The sequence below is a fragment of the Myxocyprinus asiaticus genome, chromosome 24 (assembly GCF_019703515.2).
Source record: "Myxocyprinus asiaticus isolate MX2 ecotype Aquarium Trade chromosome 24, UBuf_Myxa_2, whole genome shotgun sequence".
NCBI classification, from domain to species: domain Eukaryota; kingdom Metazoa; phylum Chordata; class Actinopteri; order Cypriniformes; family Catostomidae; genus Myxocyprinus; species Myxocyprinus asiaticus.
This window is the reverse complement of record NC_059367.1, coordinates 35,486,424-35,501,404: the sequence shown is the minus strand read 5'-3', so window position 1 is coordinate 35,501,404 and position 14,981 is coordinate 35,486,424.

Sequence of the window (14,981 nt, the reverse complement as noted above, 5' to 3'; positions counted from 1 at the left end):
GGAAGCCTCAGCTGGGCTTCCACCCTCGGGTACGGTCGCCCAGTCACAGGCTGACGCGTGGATGATGACATGCTTTCCCGGGCAGCCACGAGCGTTGGGCTAGAGTGGAACCCTCCGCTCTCCCCTGAACACTCGCGGCTCGATGATTGGTTCCTTTCTTCCCAGAAGTGTACAAGGAGCTGACAAGGTCGTGGGAGGCACCTTTTACTGCCCGGTCCTGATCTTTCAGCTCCCCCGCCCTCACTACCCTCGATGGTGGGGCAGCCAAGGGGTATCTGATGATCCCCCCAGTGGATAAGGCGCTCATGGTGCACCTATGCCTGCAGAGCGCCGCCACCTGGCGCGGGCGCCTGAAGCTCCCTTCCAGGGCCTGTAGGTTACATCATCCCTGACGACCAAGGCCTACGGTGCCGCTGGATAAGCCGCCTAAGCCCTGCACGCCATGGCTCTCCTGCATGTCCATCAAGCCAAGGCGCTAAAGGAACTGCACGAGGGTAGTTCCGCCCCGGGATTGATGCAGGAACTGCGCTCGGTGACCGACCTCGCCCTCTGGCCCTCCGTCTCTCGGGCGGGCGATGTCCACCTTGGTGGTCCAGGAGCGCCACCTTTGGCTCAACCTGGTCTTGATGGGAGAGGCCGATAAGACATGGTTCCTTGGTGCCCCCATTTCCCAGGTTGGCCTGTTCGGCGACACTGTCAAGGACTTTGCCCAGCAGTTCTCGGCAGTGAAGCAGCAGACGGAAGCTATTCAACAAACCCGCTGCTCTGGAGCTGGTAAGCTGACCACTCCATCCCCTGGTGGTGGGCCAGGAGTAGAATCTTTTGTTACCTTTTCATTTAATTTCACCGCATGCCCAAGTGGCTGCGGTACCCAAGAGTTCAGCAAAAGAGTGGTTTCCTTGTTTCCTGGGTCACATACCCGGTGCTCATGGCCGTCATCACGACCACCGTCCACCATTCCATTTCGGCAGGTTTGGCGCTCCAGCGGAGGTCTCCCCACCCCTGCGTGCCCAGCTGTGGCACAAATCCACCTCCAATGTGACGGTCTCCACAGGTCACGAGGACGGGCCTCTTCCTCCCCCGTCCCAGGCTGTTCAGGGGATGGTCACAAGGAGCCAGGTAAGTGCTTCGATGTCCCTGAACTCAGCACGGCCACGGCACGACGTGGCACCTCAGGCTCCACCCCACCGCGAGGCCCCACCCGCCGGTACGTCCGACGAAATTGTCCCCTTGGTCCCCCTCGCCTAGAGCTTGGACGCGTGGCTTGCGCTTTCCAACCCGTCGTGATGGCTGGTCCGGACTGTCCGACTCGGCTATGCGATTCAGTTCGGCAGGCGTCCGCCCATGTTCAGCGGTGCCCACTTCACCTTGGTGAAGGGCGAGAACGCCGCTACCTTGCACGCGGAAATCGCTACCCTCCTATGGAAGGGTGCGATAGAGCCTGTCCCTCCGGCCGAAATGAAGAATGGGTTTTACTTCTGCTTCTGAAGCCCCTACTTCATTTTACTGAAGAAAGGCGGTGAGTTGCGGCCAATCCTGGACCTGCGAGTACTGCAAGGCTTTACACAGACTCCCGTTCAAGATGCTGATGCAAAAACGCATTCTAGCGAGCATCCAGCATCGAGATTGGTTCACGGCGGTAGACCTGAAAGACGCATACTTCCACATCTCGATTCTACCTCAACACAGACCCTTCCTGTGGTTTGCATCCGAGGGTCGGGCTTATCAGTACAAGGTCCATACTTTCGGCCTGTCCTTGTCCCCTCACATCTTCACGAAGGTCGCAGAGGCAGCCCTTGCCCCATTAAGGGAAGTGGGCATTCGCATCCTCAACTATCTCAACAACTGGCTAATCCTAGCTCACTCTCGGAATGTGTTGTGTGCGCGCAGGGACCTGGTGCTCTCGCACCTCAGCTGACTAGGTCTTCGTGTCAAAGTGATCATATCACTACAGAAAACTTGGAATACATTGCACCTTTAATTTCAAATACTTTTACTGTGATTTATGTCCTGCCACCAGAAATCCCCCTTTTGTGTTATAAAGAAGAAAAGAGTCATGTTGGTTTGAAATTACATTAAGGTGAGTAAAAGACAGCATTTTCCTTTTTGGGTAAACTATTCAACAGTTCATATATCAGTAAAGATGAAGTACTTTCTACATTAAATAACTTACTTTAAGTGCAAACTTGAAAATATTATATAAATTCAACATTTGTCAAAATTAATTAATTAAAGTTAATTTGCTTATTTAAATTACCCGTTCATGATATATATATATATATATATATATATATATATATATATATATATATATATATATATATATATATGCCTATAAACGCTGATTGTAAACATTTTGTAACATGTTGACATAAATTTTTACTCATAAAGGACAACTTGGCGGCTGTTGTTCTTTCTTTTATTATTTAATTTTGTTTCACGAACGAAGCAAGTTAACACCAAGTTAACACTAACGAGGGTTAAATGGGTTACAACACCACATTTTGAGGGTTCAATGGGGTACAACATCAAATATTTTTGTGTGAAAATATTAGTTAAAATGTGAATAACTTTTTACCATGCTGGGAAAAATCACTATATGCATATTTAAGCAGCCTGTGAACTTAAACCTTAAAAATTATTTTCTACAAATTGTTGTATAAAAAAAAAAAAAAAAAAAAGGTTTTAACATTGATAAAACCAATAACATGAAATCAAGGGACAAACATTATTTTTAAATTATTTAAATTATTAATAATAATTTTGTTTTGCTTTTTTGCACACTTGTTCGGCCTTGCACTAATGCTTTTATTAAAAATAAGTACAAAATAAATACACAAATAACTTTATATGTCATAGAAGTGGCGTACCAGATGAAGGGAACAAGGATTTTTTTTTCAGGCAATTATCAATTTCAAATATATTTTCTAAAAAATTTGCAAAACAGAGTCAAGCTATTTCATATCATTAAAGGTTAGGTTATTTTATTATTATTATTATTATTATTATTATTATTAATATTTTATTATTTTTATTTTATTTTTTCACTATTTGAAAGCTTTTTCATGAGTAAAAAAGTCAAGGGACATGTTTGTCAACATATTTTGATATTGATCCAAATGTCAGAAATAACCTATTTTGTGAGACACAAAGCTTTCTTTACAGAAGGGGGCACTAGACGGCTCAAAAAAACTGAATCCTCCATTGATCTGCATTCAAATAAATCAAAACGTTTTACATCTCATATTATTTTTTCACTCTGGAGAGTAAATTGTAATTAAAACTGATAGTTGCAAGGATTCATACTTGTTAAATCCGCAACAGCACTATCTATAAAATATATATATTTTTAAATCCTCCAGTAACACTTGATTGTGATTGGCCCATTCTGAACAGCGCTGCCAAAAGTAACAGGTGCCACGTGACAGCGCAGTCCATGCGCTGCCTGCTTCAGCAGGTCTAGTGGTCTGTCGTCGTGTTTTTCCGAAAATAAAAAAATACATTTCATACAGTATATTAAATGATTTTAGCAACGTATTTTAAGATTTTCTATAATTCAAGAACTTTTTAAGCTCCTCTTGGTAAAAATTGCTATTTTCAAGGGTTTTCCAGGACTTAAATTTGAAAAAGCCAAATTCAAGTACTTCAAGCACTTCAAGCACCTTGTACAAACCCTGTAAACAAATAGGGTGACAACACTAAATGCTCTTACTTAAAAAAAAAACTGTCTCTTTCTTCTGAGCTAGCTTCTATACTACTCCAGCCACTGTGAGAACTTGGCAGTGCGATTCTGAAGATATTGTTGACTTCTGTATGACAAATTGCTTATTTTGTTCCCCATTTGTAAGTCGCTTTGGATAAAAGTGTCTGCTAAATGACTAAATGTAATGTAAATGTATAAAACACCCTATTTTAACTTAATCAAAATATAGCGATAAACAGCAGCACTGCACTAAATATTTTGCTTAAAAAAAGAAGGCAAAGTCGAATTAAGGCTGCACGGGTCTCAAGTGAATCAGTGAATCATTTATGTGAACTAGTTCATTTACATGAACCGTCAGAAAGAGCCAACTCACTAAGGGAATCATTAATTTTAACTGGTTTATTTGCATATTTTTGAACTATCCAGAAAAAAACTAGTCACTTTATGATTTGGTTTTCCCAACACTAAATGACAGAGAGAGAGAGAGAGGACAGATTAGGTGAACATGCTTGATTACTCCCTTGGCTCCAGTGCTGCATTCACATTACAATGTGACAAGTGTAGTGATTTGTGACACTGCACCTGTCACATTACAATGTGACAAGTGTAGTGATTTGTGACACTGCACCGCTACTCTTTGGAAAATGTAGCTCATTACTGGAAAAGCTACACTATTGTGAAAATAGCTGAACTACTGTCACGGTACTGAAAATTTTAGTTGTATGTAAAATTAAGTTAGTACTTTTAGTGAACTACACTCTAACACTGGTTCAAGTGGACTTAAGCAACCACACAGAATACCCTAGCAACAAAATAGCAATGCACTAAAACCACTTAGAACATCTTAGAGCTGCATAGGAACACCTTGGAAACCAACCACAACATCCTAGCATCATAAAGGTGCTTGGCAAAACGCAAAGCACCAATCACATTTTCTTCAGAAAATATAAAAATCTATTATTTGGTATTAAATCTCTGTACTTTCTCAAAGTGGAAAGGGGTCTTCTATACTTCAGACATTTTTGAAATAGAATGAATGACACATCCACTTATCCTTCACAAAAAGCTTTTATTAGTCAAACATTTTTATGTGCAATCAAATGAAGTGTACTCATAATTACACACTCACACTCTCTCTCACACACACATACAGACACACACACACACACACGTTGGTGAGGCTATCCTTATGAGGAATTTCCATAGACATAATGATTTCTATAATGTACGAACTATAGATTCGATCCCCTAACCCTACCCCTAAACCTAACCCTCACAAAAAACATTCTACATTTTTACATTTTTAATAAAATGTCAGTTAGTATGTTTTTTTTTAAAGTTATTTGATTTATGGGGACACTTGAAATGTCCTCATAAACCACATTTATAGCATAATACCCTTGTAATTACCAGTTTGTAACCTAAAAAAAAATCCTCGTAAACCACACAAACCCGCACACACACACACACACACACACACACACACACACACACACACACACACACACACACACACACACACACACACACACACAAGGCTGGTCAACCAAGGTATTTGCCAAAGATAGAAACCATTGCTAGAGGCATCCAATAGACATAACCACTTTATTTATTTTTAAATTATGCTTTGACTTAGTAATAATATGTGGTGCCATGCAGAAACTTGCTGATTTTTTTGTAATATGATATTAATAAAGAGCAATAGCATGTTTGTGAAACCAGAAACTCCAGTGTTGACTTTATGATATTGTGCTGTTTTGCAATGGGGGGTGATTTGCCCACGTTTAACATGATAAAAGTTACAGTAATAATTGTCATTTGTTTTTCTCTGCTAGTGTTGGTCTAGAGAAGATGTTTATTACCAACAGACTAAGAAACTGCCAGTTTAACTCCAGTTTAACACATTGCCAAGTCCAATGCAGCAATTTATCACAGCTACATAAATTGTGAAAAGCCTTGCCTATCTATCTACCTGAACCATATATTCTTTGTATATATTCGCCATATTACCAAGTGAAAAGTTTTATTGGACACTTTTTATTTGACATTACTACAATAAAAAAATATAAGAAGCGTTTTCTTCTCCCTTTTAAAAGCCTATTTATTTTGCAATCCTATGCATTATTATATGGTTAATTGCATTTTATTATTCACATTACTGCAGAAGTGCACCAAAACAAGCAGAGGGCATGTGAAACTGTGAAATTTTTGATGAGTCATGTTTGCGTCAAATTAATGAGTTTTAGTGCATGAATATATATACACAGCTGTCTCTAAGACACTGACAACAAAATGTGTTAGCATTTATTTTCTGCATGTGCCTGTGTTTATTTGTTTATGTAGAATATCTGACCCCCTGTACAAAACCATTTATTTCCTTATTGACTGTAACATTGTGCATTATATTTTCCCAACAATATAAATAATTACAGTACTATTGCAATTAAAATGTTATCTGTGCTCACACAGCATGAGACAAATTTAGCCTCTGAATGTGTGGTGTTTGTGTATGCGTGCACGTATCATGTATGTTTGTGTTTTTGCGTGTTTCCACATTTTATCTTGTTTATCTTTGTCTTGGTCAATCTAAATATGAAGTTTGATTCCTAAATCTGTTTTGCTGATCGAAGACAGATTGTGAATAATTTAAATGCATGAGACTTGTATATGTTGCACACCTTTGCACATCCTTTCCAATTATCCTTGCTAGTCCGTTTATAGCTCACATGAATTACATATGTAACTGAATTCATCTTAATTCTTTCAAACCCCAGTTATGTTCCAGGTACACAAAAATATGGAAATAGAAATATTCTTTAATTCTACTCTAAATGCAGCCATTAATTATAATAAATAAAATAATTATGTTTATGGTAAAGTTTTAATAGTTTTTTCTGGAGTTCATTTACAATGGTGTTCATTTACAATGGTTCTAAATTATGCCACATATTTATTTCTTTATTTTTGCCTTGTATCACATGCCACTATGCTTTATTTCAAAGGAAGATTTATTGTTAAAAAAGTAACAATAGTTTGACTTTGTAGCATCTAATCAAATAATTATTTGTGATTTGGGTGGCACCAAATGACAAAGACCTTTAAAAACACCAGAGAAAAGTGACATTGAAATGGATGCATAGTGGGGAAAGTGTCAAGAATATAAAGTCACAGAATACCCCAATCTGAAGTAAAAATATGGTCTCTTTTGTTTTGGTATTCATACAAATATGGTTGGATAGACACTGATACTTCAAATATCAGATCATTGGCAGCATCTAAAAACTAAAAATCTTTATGTAAATTGTATGAATGAACAAATTTTGATGTACAAATATTTACAAACCCTTTGAGGTTCATAGTGTTCCATTTCAGTTGTTCGTATGTTAATGTAATCTTGTGTTGAAGCAGTAAATGTATTTGGCTTGCTGTCCTTATACTGGAGGGCTCGGAGCTCGAGACTCGACTCGAGTCCTGATTATCCCCCTTATATACTCCTGCTCGCGGGCTGTGATTTGTCAGATTAAAATTAACATGCTCCTCCCGAACCTCTGTTAAGTAACTCCATTTCAGTAGTTCATATGTTAATGTAATCTTGTGTTGATACTGGAGGGCACGGAGCTCAAGACTCGACTTGAGTCCTGATTACCCCCCCAAAAACGTGTTAAGATGAAAGATCGGTACCATGACTATGACAGGAAGTATTTAGGACAGCGAGCCAGCAACAATTCTATTTGGTAAATTGGCTTGGCGGATACTTCTGAATTGTTCTTCCCCCCAAAATCTGTATAGAGGGAGCGCTTTACGCATGTGTTTGAAGGTGCGTTCTTGAACGATGGCTGGTCGAGAGGGCTACACTGCGATTCTAACGGGAGACCACCACTCGTCGTAGAAGTGGATAGGCTCACAGCATGCAAACAGGGAAGGTGAAAACGAGAGTTGGCTCATGCTGCATTCGAAAGGGAGGGCTTACACTGTGATTTGAACGGGAGACTGCTCTATAGAGAGAGCTCACGGCATTCAAACGGGTAAGCCCAGCAAGCAATCGAATGGGGCTTGCTTGCAAAGGTAGCCTCACTCAAGACAGGGAAATATGGTGCTTTGAGAAGAACAGGAGGAGGTGGTGACCGCTATCTCCTGTAATGCTATCTGCAGCTGCTGAGAAGCGAAGACAAATGGCTTCGGCGGAAGCATGGTAAAATGCTGCTGCGGCTGTAGAGTAAGTGGGCCTCCTGCAGGAGCAGAGTTTAGAGTACTGTTGCCTCAGTGGATTGAGTATTTGGGGGCATGGTAAAGGGGCTCCCGTGGGACCGCTGCAGTGCCTGTGAAGAAAATATTAATAACCACGTACACACATTTGGCATGGATGGGGCACTGTTGCGGCAGTGTCAGGTGGGGCACTGTTGCTGTGGTATCGAGTAGGGCGCAAAAGACTTCATTCGATTTATCAACACCTATAAGGGAAGCAAAGGTTAGTTTGTATTTACCTGTAGGGGGAGCAAATGGTTAGTTAGGAATACGTCAATTTATTACCTTTATATACGTCTGTAAGGGAAGCAAAAGGTTACTTATGAAAATGTGTCAATTACATTTATATGCAGCTTTGAGGGAAGCAAAACTTTAGTTAAGAATACAACTTTATTACGTTTGTCATGGCAGGGCACTGCTGTGGCAGTATCAAAATGCGAAAGGGGTGCTGCTGTGGCATAATTGAGAGTATGCGGGTAATGCTGTGGCAGTATCTATCGTGGGCGGGCGCTGCAGCACATTATCTGGTGGGGTACTGTGGCTACAGTATCAAATAGGGCACACATGGTTTTATCACATTTAGGCACACCTTATTGTGTGTCAGGCTCATTTCGACCATAAGCAAATGAAATGCCAATGCGAAGGTTAACAGGAAAAACTAAAAGGCTTTTAAGATTATTACACTGCCACTGCAATCGAATGGGAGAACCTGTGGCCCAAACTGCATAGGTTCTCACTGCGTCTGATTGGAAAAGCCCACACTGCGTTCGAATGGCAGGTGGCGCCGAGTACAGAACTTGTTGGGTTGTTGTGGTTTGTGATATGTATATATATTTATGAGCTACGCCCCCAGACTTTGATAAGATGAAAACAAGCCCATGAATGCAGCGCTTGGACAGTGCATTTGCGCCATTTGCAGGAATGATGCCACAGTTGGGTAGCTGTTGCAAAGCTCGAAATATGCCGCAGTTGGCACCTGGACAGCCCATTTGTGCTGCTTAGGGATGTTTTCAGCCAATGGTAGGAGAACCATGGTGTGCTTTCTAGCAACTTAAATGTTTGCCGTCTTTGGCTCCTTGGAAGGTAACGGTGAAGTCTTGGAGTGACACCTAGATAGCAAAAGCAAGAGGAAAACCTGTGAACAATCCCGTTGAAGGGATTTTAGATGGGCTCTCGTAGAGACCTGCTGGAAGTAATATTGGTGAAATCCTTGCGGATGGAGCAATTTCAGGCATTTCTGTAGAAAAGGCAAAATACACTATATTGCCAAAAGTATTCGCTCATCTGCCTTTAGACGCATATGAACTTAAGTGACATCCCATTCTTAATCCATAGGGTTTAATATGACGTCGGCCCACCCTTTGCAGCTATAACAGCTTCAACTCTTCTGGGAAGGCTTTCCACAAGGTTTAGGAGTGTGTTTATGGGAATTTTTGACCATTCTTCCAGAAGCGCATTTGTGAGGTCAGACACTGATGTTGGACGAGAAGGCCTGGCTCACAGTCTTCGCTCTAATTCATCACAAAGGTGCTCTGTCGGGTTGAGGTCAGGACTCTGTGCAGGCCAGTCAAGTTCTTCCACACCAAACTTGCTCATCCTTGTCTTCATGGACCTTGCTTTGTGCATTGGTACGCAGTCATGTTGGAACAGGAAGGGGCCATCCCCAAACTGTTCCCACAAAGTTGGGAGCATGGAATTGTCCAAAATCTCTTGGTATGCTGAAGCATTCAGAGTTCCTTTCACTGGAACTAAGGGGCCAAGCCCAGCTCCTGAAAAACAACCCCACACCATAATCCCCCCTCCACCAAACTTCACAGTTGGCACAATGCAGTCAGACAAGTACCGTTCTCCTGGCAACCGCCAAACCCAGACTTATCCATCAGATTGCCAGATGGAGAAGCGTGATTCGTCACTCCAGAGAACGCGTCTCCACTGCTCTAGAGTCCAGTGGCGGTGTGCTTTACACCACTGCATCCGATGCTTTGCATTGCACTTGGTGATGTATGGCTTGGATGCAGCTGCTCGGCCATGGAAACCCATTCCATGAAGCTCTCTACGCACTGTTCTTGAGCTAATCTGAAGGCCACATGAACTTTGGAGGTCTGTAGCGATTGACTCTGCAGAAAGTTGGCGACCTCTGCACACTATGCGCCTCAGCATCCGCTGACCCTGCTCTGTCATTTTACGTGGCCTACCACTTCGTGGCTGAGTTGCTGTCATTCCCAATCGCTTCCACTTTGTTATAATACCACTGACAGTTGACTGTGGAATATTTAGTAGCGAGGAAATTTCACGACTGGACTTGTTGCATAGGTGGCATCCTATCACAGTACCACGCTGGAATTCACTGAGCTCCTGAGAGCGGCCCATTCTTTCACAAATGTTTGTAGAAGCAGTCTGCATGCCTAGGTGCTTCATTTTATACACCTGTGGCCATGGAAGTGATTGGAACACCTGAATTCAATTATTTGGATGGGTGAGCGAATACTTTTGGCAATATAGTGTATACATATTTAGGTGAAACATACACATTTCATAACCCTAAGAAATCTGTGAGAAGTTAGAGCCACAGCCACTGGAGTGTGGGCTGCACTTACACCGGTAGAGGGGTAACCTCAGGCTGCTAATGCTTATTTGAGGGGAAAACATGTGGACTGCTAATGCTTATTAGAGGGAAAAGCATGCAGTCGACATTTTGGGTACATGAGTCTAGAGAGAGAGAGAGAAAATAAATATTAGTAACATTTAGAAAAAAATGTGACCAGAAGCATAATGATCTATGAAAAGAGAGTTGAAGCTTTGCAATGCATACGGAAATGCAGGAGAAATGTGCTGGGGAATACCATACATCTTAATAAACAATGTGGAAAAAAACAGCATAAAATTATCTGAGAAATAAGAGCTTTGGCTCTATACCTCAAATGGACTTGCAATAATCATTGAAGGATTCACTTGTGGTCATTCGATCCTTAGGAGTATGACTGCCCCCTGCTGTACAATATACATCAATATATGTCAATAATGCAAGACACGTTGCAGGACGATTATAAATGAGTTGGGACGTGGCGCATGATCCGCCTCTTGTAGAGCCGAATTCGGCTCGTGTCTGCTCAGACAGAGGCCGTGTATAACTGCAGTATGCTGTGGAATGGTCAGAGCGAGTGCTGCGTGGAAGCGAGCTTGTGTTAAAATGTCTGCGTTGGTTTGAAAAGAAGTTGTCATTAGAATATCGGTTGATTGGAAGGAGTTCTCTGTTGCGTGATGCCTCTGTGTTCAGAATAAATCACTCTCCAAAGGGCACTTTGGAGGAAGAAACAATCGTTATATTCATGTTAGAAGATGATGAACAATCGCTGGATAGAGCACGCCCTAAACAAGCTGCGGCGAGGTAATGAGGCTGACAGGCATCACCTGTGTGGCAGAACCTGATTGAAAATGCTGGGGGTTGAAATGGTAGTTGGATTGAATAGTTAATCTTCGTTTCTCTTGCTTTCAAAAAAAATGAAACTCTAATGGCATGAAGCCGGAATGGTGCCCTTTCGCGGAGGAAGCTCGCACTGATTTCCGGGTGGAAAGTTTAGATAAGAGAACATATGAGCAGTCGTAGAGAGCTGATTCTCATTTTTAAAGAGCCGGAGCAGTCAGTTTGCGGAAGCAACTTAATGCTATAAACTGCTTTGGCGAATGGAGCATAGAAAGAAAGACAGGGTAAAAAATATAACACTTAACATGGTAGCCGTCAACACTGCCAAAAACAAAAGAGCTGCTGTGGCAGCTTTTGTTGAATAACGAGATTGATTGGATGGAAGAGCTGTTCTGGTAGAGCCGAATGCTTTGCAGCGAAGTTGCATCCGATGATCCGACTGCCTAGGTCTGTTCATGGGCAATGGGCAATGGGCAGGGCCAAATTCCGGAAAGACTTTCATGTCAGGAGAGTAGTCACAGGAAGCAGGTAAGCAGTGGCTTATATACTCCTTCTCGCGGGCTGTGATTTGTCAGATTACAATTAACATGCTCCTCCCGAACCTCTGTTAATTAACTCCATTTCAGATCGGATAAGTCTTTAGATGATTTGTAAAGATTTATCTCAAATGTTAAATTGATTATTTTATGTAAATGGTTTACATTTTAGATGTTGTCAGTAAATTGATAATGAACATTTAATCATCTTTCCAAATGTTCATAAAGGCATCATATTCACTTTATGAATAGATACAAATGAATGTGAATGAGATCAAACTTGAAGTAAACTTCCACCGGTCCCTTAACTTCCTATCAGAGCAGATCTAGAAATTTTTCCATGGGGTGGCAAGGGGGGCCACATTATATAGGCCAAACTGTTTTATTTTGTTAAGTGTACCCATGGATGGAGAGTGCATTCATACCCAATGTTATTCTGCTAATAAAACCTGAAGGCCTATCAACTTCCTAACAGATGGAATAAGCCAATTGAAAGGGAACATTAACACAAAGTTAGTTCTAAATAAAAAATAAACTCTAGGAAAACTGTACTTTGGGTGGCAGTGCTGCGAAACTCATGAATATGAATTATTTCATGCACAATAAAATATTCTTTTAAATCACCTATTTTGATAAACAGTCATTCTTAAGGACCGATTCAAGCACTGAAATAGATATTTCACATAATATGCTAATTTCGTTTTTACATCTGCCACTATCAGTCTTGGGATTTTGTTAGTCAGTAGATGAACACATAGATCAGCAATTTAATCAAGAACATGACATATTGGTCTAGTGGTTACTTTTTGCATATAGTTTTTAGAGGTTCTGGTTTCTAATTCACCCAAATATATCTTTTTATTGTAATAAACCAAGATTGCATCTGTATGTCAGTGGATGGGTGTTACACTTTAAACATAAAATGCAATAAAAGATGCAGGGAGACGAGAGTAGCGGAAACACAGACACATTTATTGACTGTTTTGTATTTTTTTTAAAAACATTTAACTCTGAAGTTCAGACAGCGACAACCACAAACTCTCCAGCAGCAGGATTCTGCGCGAGAGCATCGGTGACCAAGATGGCACAGCTCACGAGCACCAGTCTCCCATCGCACAACCCAGCCATGGAACACTCAGGTTTAATAAGAAGGAAACACACTGTGCACCGGTGCACCCCATTAACAATCAGCTCACCTGGTTACCCCACACCTGAGAGTGATTAAGAGAGAGGGAGTTTATGGCTGTGTCTCGTTTGGAAGGATGCATCCTCCGGAGGTCGCATCCTTTGAAGGATGCAGTATACCGAGTGTCCTTCTTTTAACAAGTCTTGTTTAAATGAGACGGCCTTAGTTGGATGAACAGAAACGGAATGTAACATGGTTGCTATGACAGCACGCCACTTTTTAACAAGCACGAGCACTTTGAGTGAGAAGGGAACAAAGTCCCTCTGGAAGGGAATGCATGAGGTACATTTTAGGAGAGTTATAAAGATGTAGAGAGAAAAATACATAGATTTTACAGGTGTACTTTTAGTCTAATACTTTATTTTCATTATATATTAATATAATTATACATATTATATAATCTGCACCCATCTACTGAGGTACTTCAACTTGGGAATTAACATTACTCGCATTTGAACATCATATTTACGGGGCAAATTGGCGTTACATTTTTTTAGACATTTCCGTTGAAGCAAAGAATTGTGGGTTGTGAGTGCCCACGAAGGATACACCTCATGCATCCTCCGAATTCCCGTGAAAGAAAGTCACATTTGAAGGCTGCATTCGAAGTGTCTTACTCGCTTTTCTGAAACGAGACAGCCTCAATGGCTGAGATGTGGCCGAGAAATGTGACCTCCGGAGGACACGTCCTTCCAAACGAGACACAGCCAAAGACAAAACATACACTCTACATGCACACAAACAATATGGCCGAGAAGGACATCATAATGGGGGATATATTTTGTTTTTCTATCTCCCAGAAAAGAGCATGAGCTAAAGAAAAAACTGCTGACACTAAATGACACTGATAATAGCCATAACAAACATTTAGCATAAAAATCTAAATAACACATTCCAGCGCCAATCAAAACATACACAGATCAGATTAAATAGAAACTACTACTCAAGAACTGGAGATGTTTCATCTAGATTATACACATACCTGACGAAAGCTATTTCAGAAAGTTCTGAGGACATGTCTCAACTGATGGCAATATATCGAAAAATCATTCAGTTAAGACTTTGGGAAAAAAAGAGAAATTAATCTCTTACCTCTTTTTTCTCCATGTATTTGTCCATATTGTCATATTGTTGTTGTGGTTGAGGAAATAAGCTCAAAAAACCTAAGTCCTCGAGTACCTAAACACTGCACATGTGCTGCAGCAGCAAGTACGTGATTGGCTACTGTTGTAACCCATCACGCCACTGGCCGCTTCTTTAACCTATCACACAATTTAACACATGATTGGCTGCCGCTCTCATCAATCACACGATCAGTCTGTGAAGTCATCTGTGCGTCCAGTGAGAGTTGAGGAAGTTCGACATGAATGAACCCCTACATAATGTCAGCATCTTACTTTTATATTTTATAAATTTTTATACTTACACTGGGTGGCAGATGGGGTGGCAATGCCTTTTCTTAGGGTGGCACTTGCAACCGTTTGCCACCCTGGTAGATCTGCCCCTGCTTCCTATTCTAGAGAGCTGTACAAACTAGAATATGCCTGTCACCACGGTTACCATCGTCTGTAATTTAAAGTCTGCTTTGTCCATTCACCCTCTATGTAATTCACAAGAGTCATGATCCAAAATCAGTAGCCATTTCCACTTTGCATGCCAAGTGACCAGTTCATCTCGAATGGTTTGGAGTGTCACAGTTTGTGTTATAAAAATAATTCAGTCACCAAACAATCCCTAAAACTGAAGGTAAGTTGTTTGCTGTGATTGATTGTGTTGCCTTCCACATTTATCAGGGGGAGAGTCTACTTAAAACACATCTGAATGATCACAGAGCAGAAAGGTGTTCTTTGTTTTGTTTTCCAGGCCCAAGGCCAGAGCTTCAATACA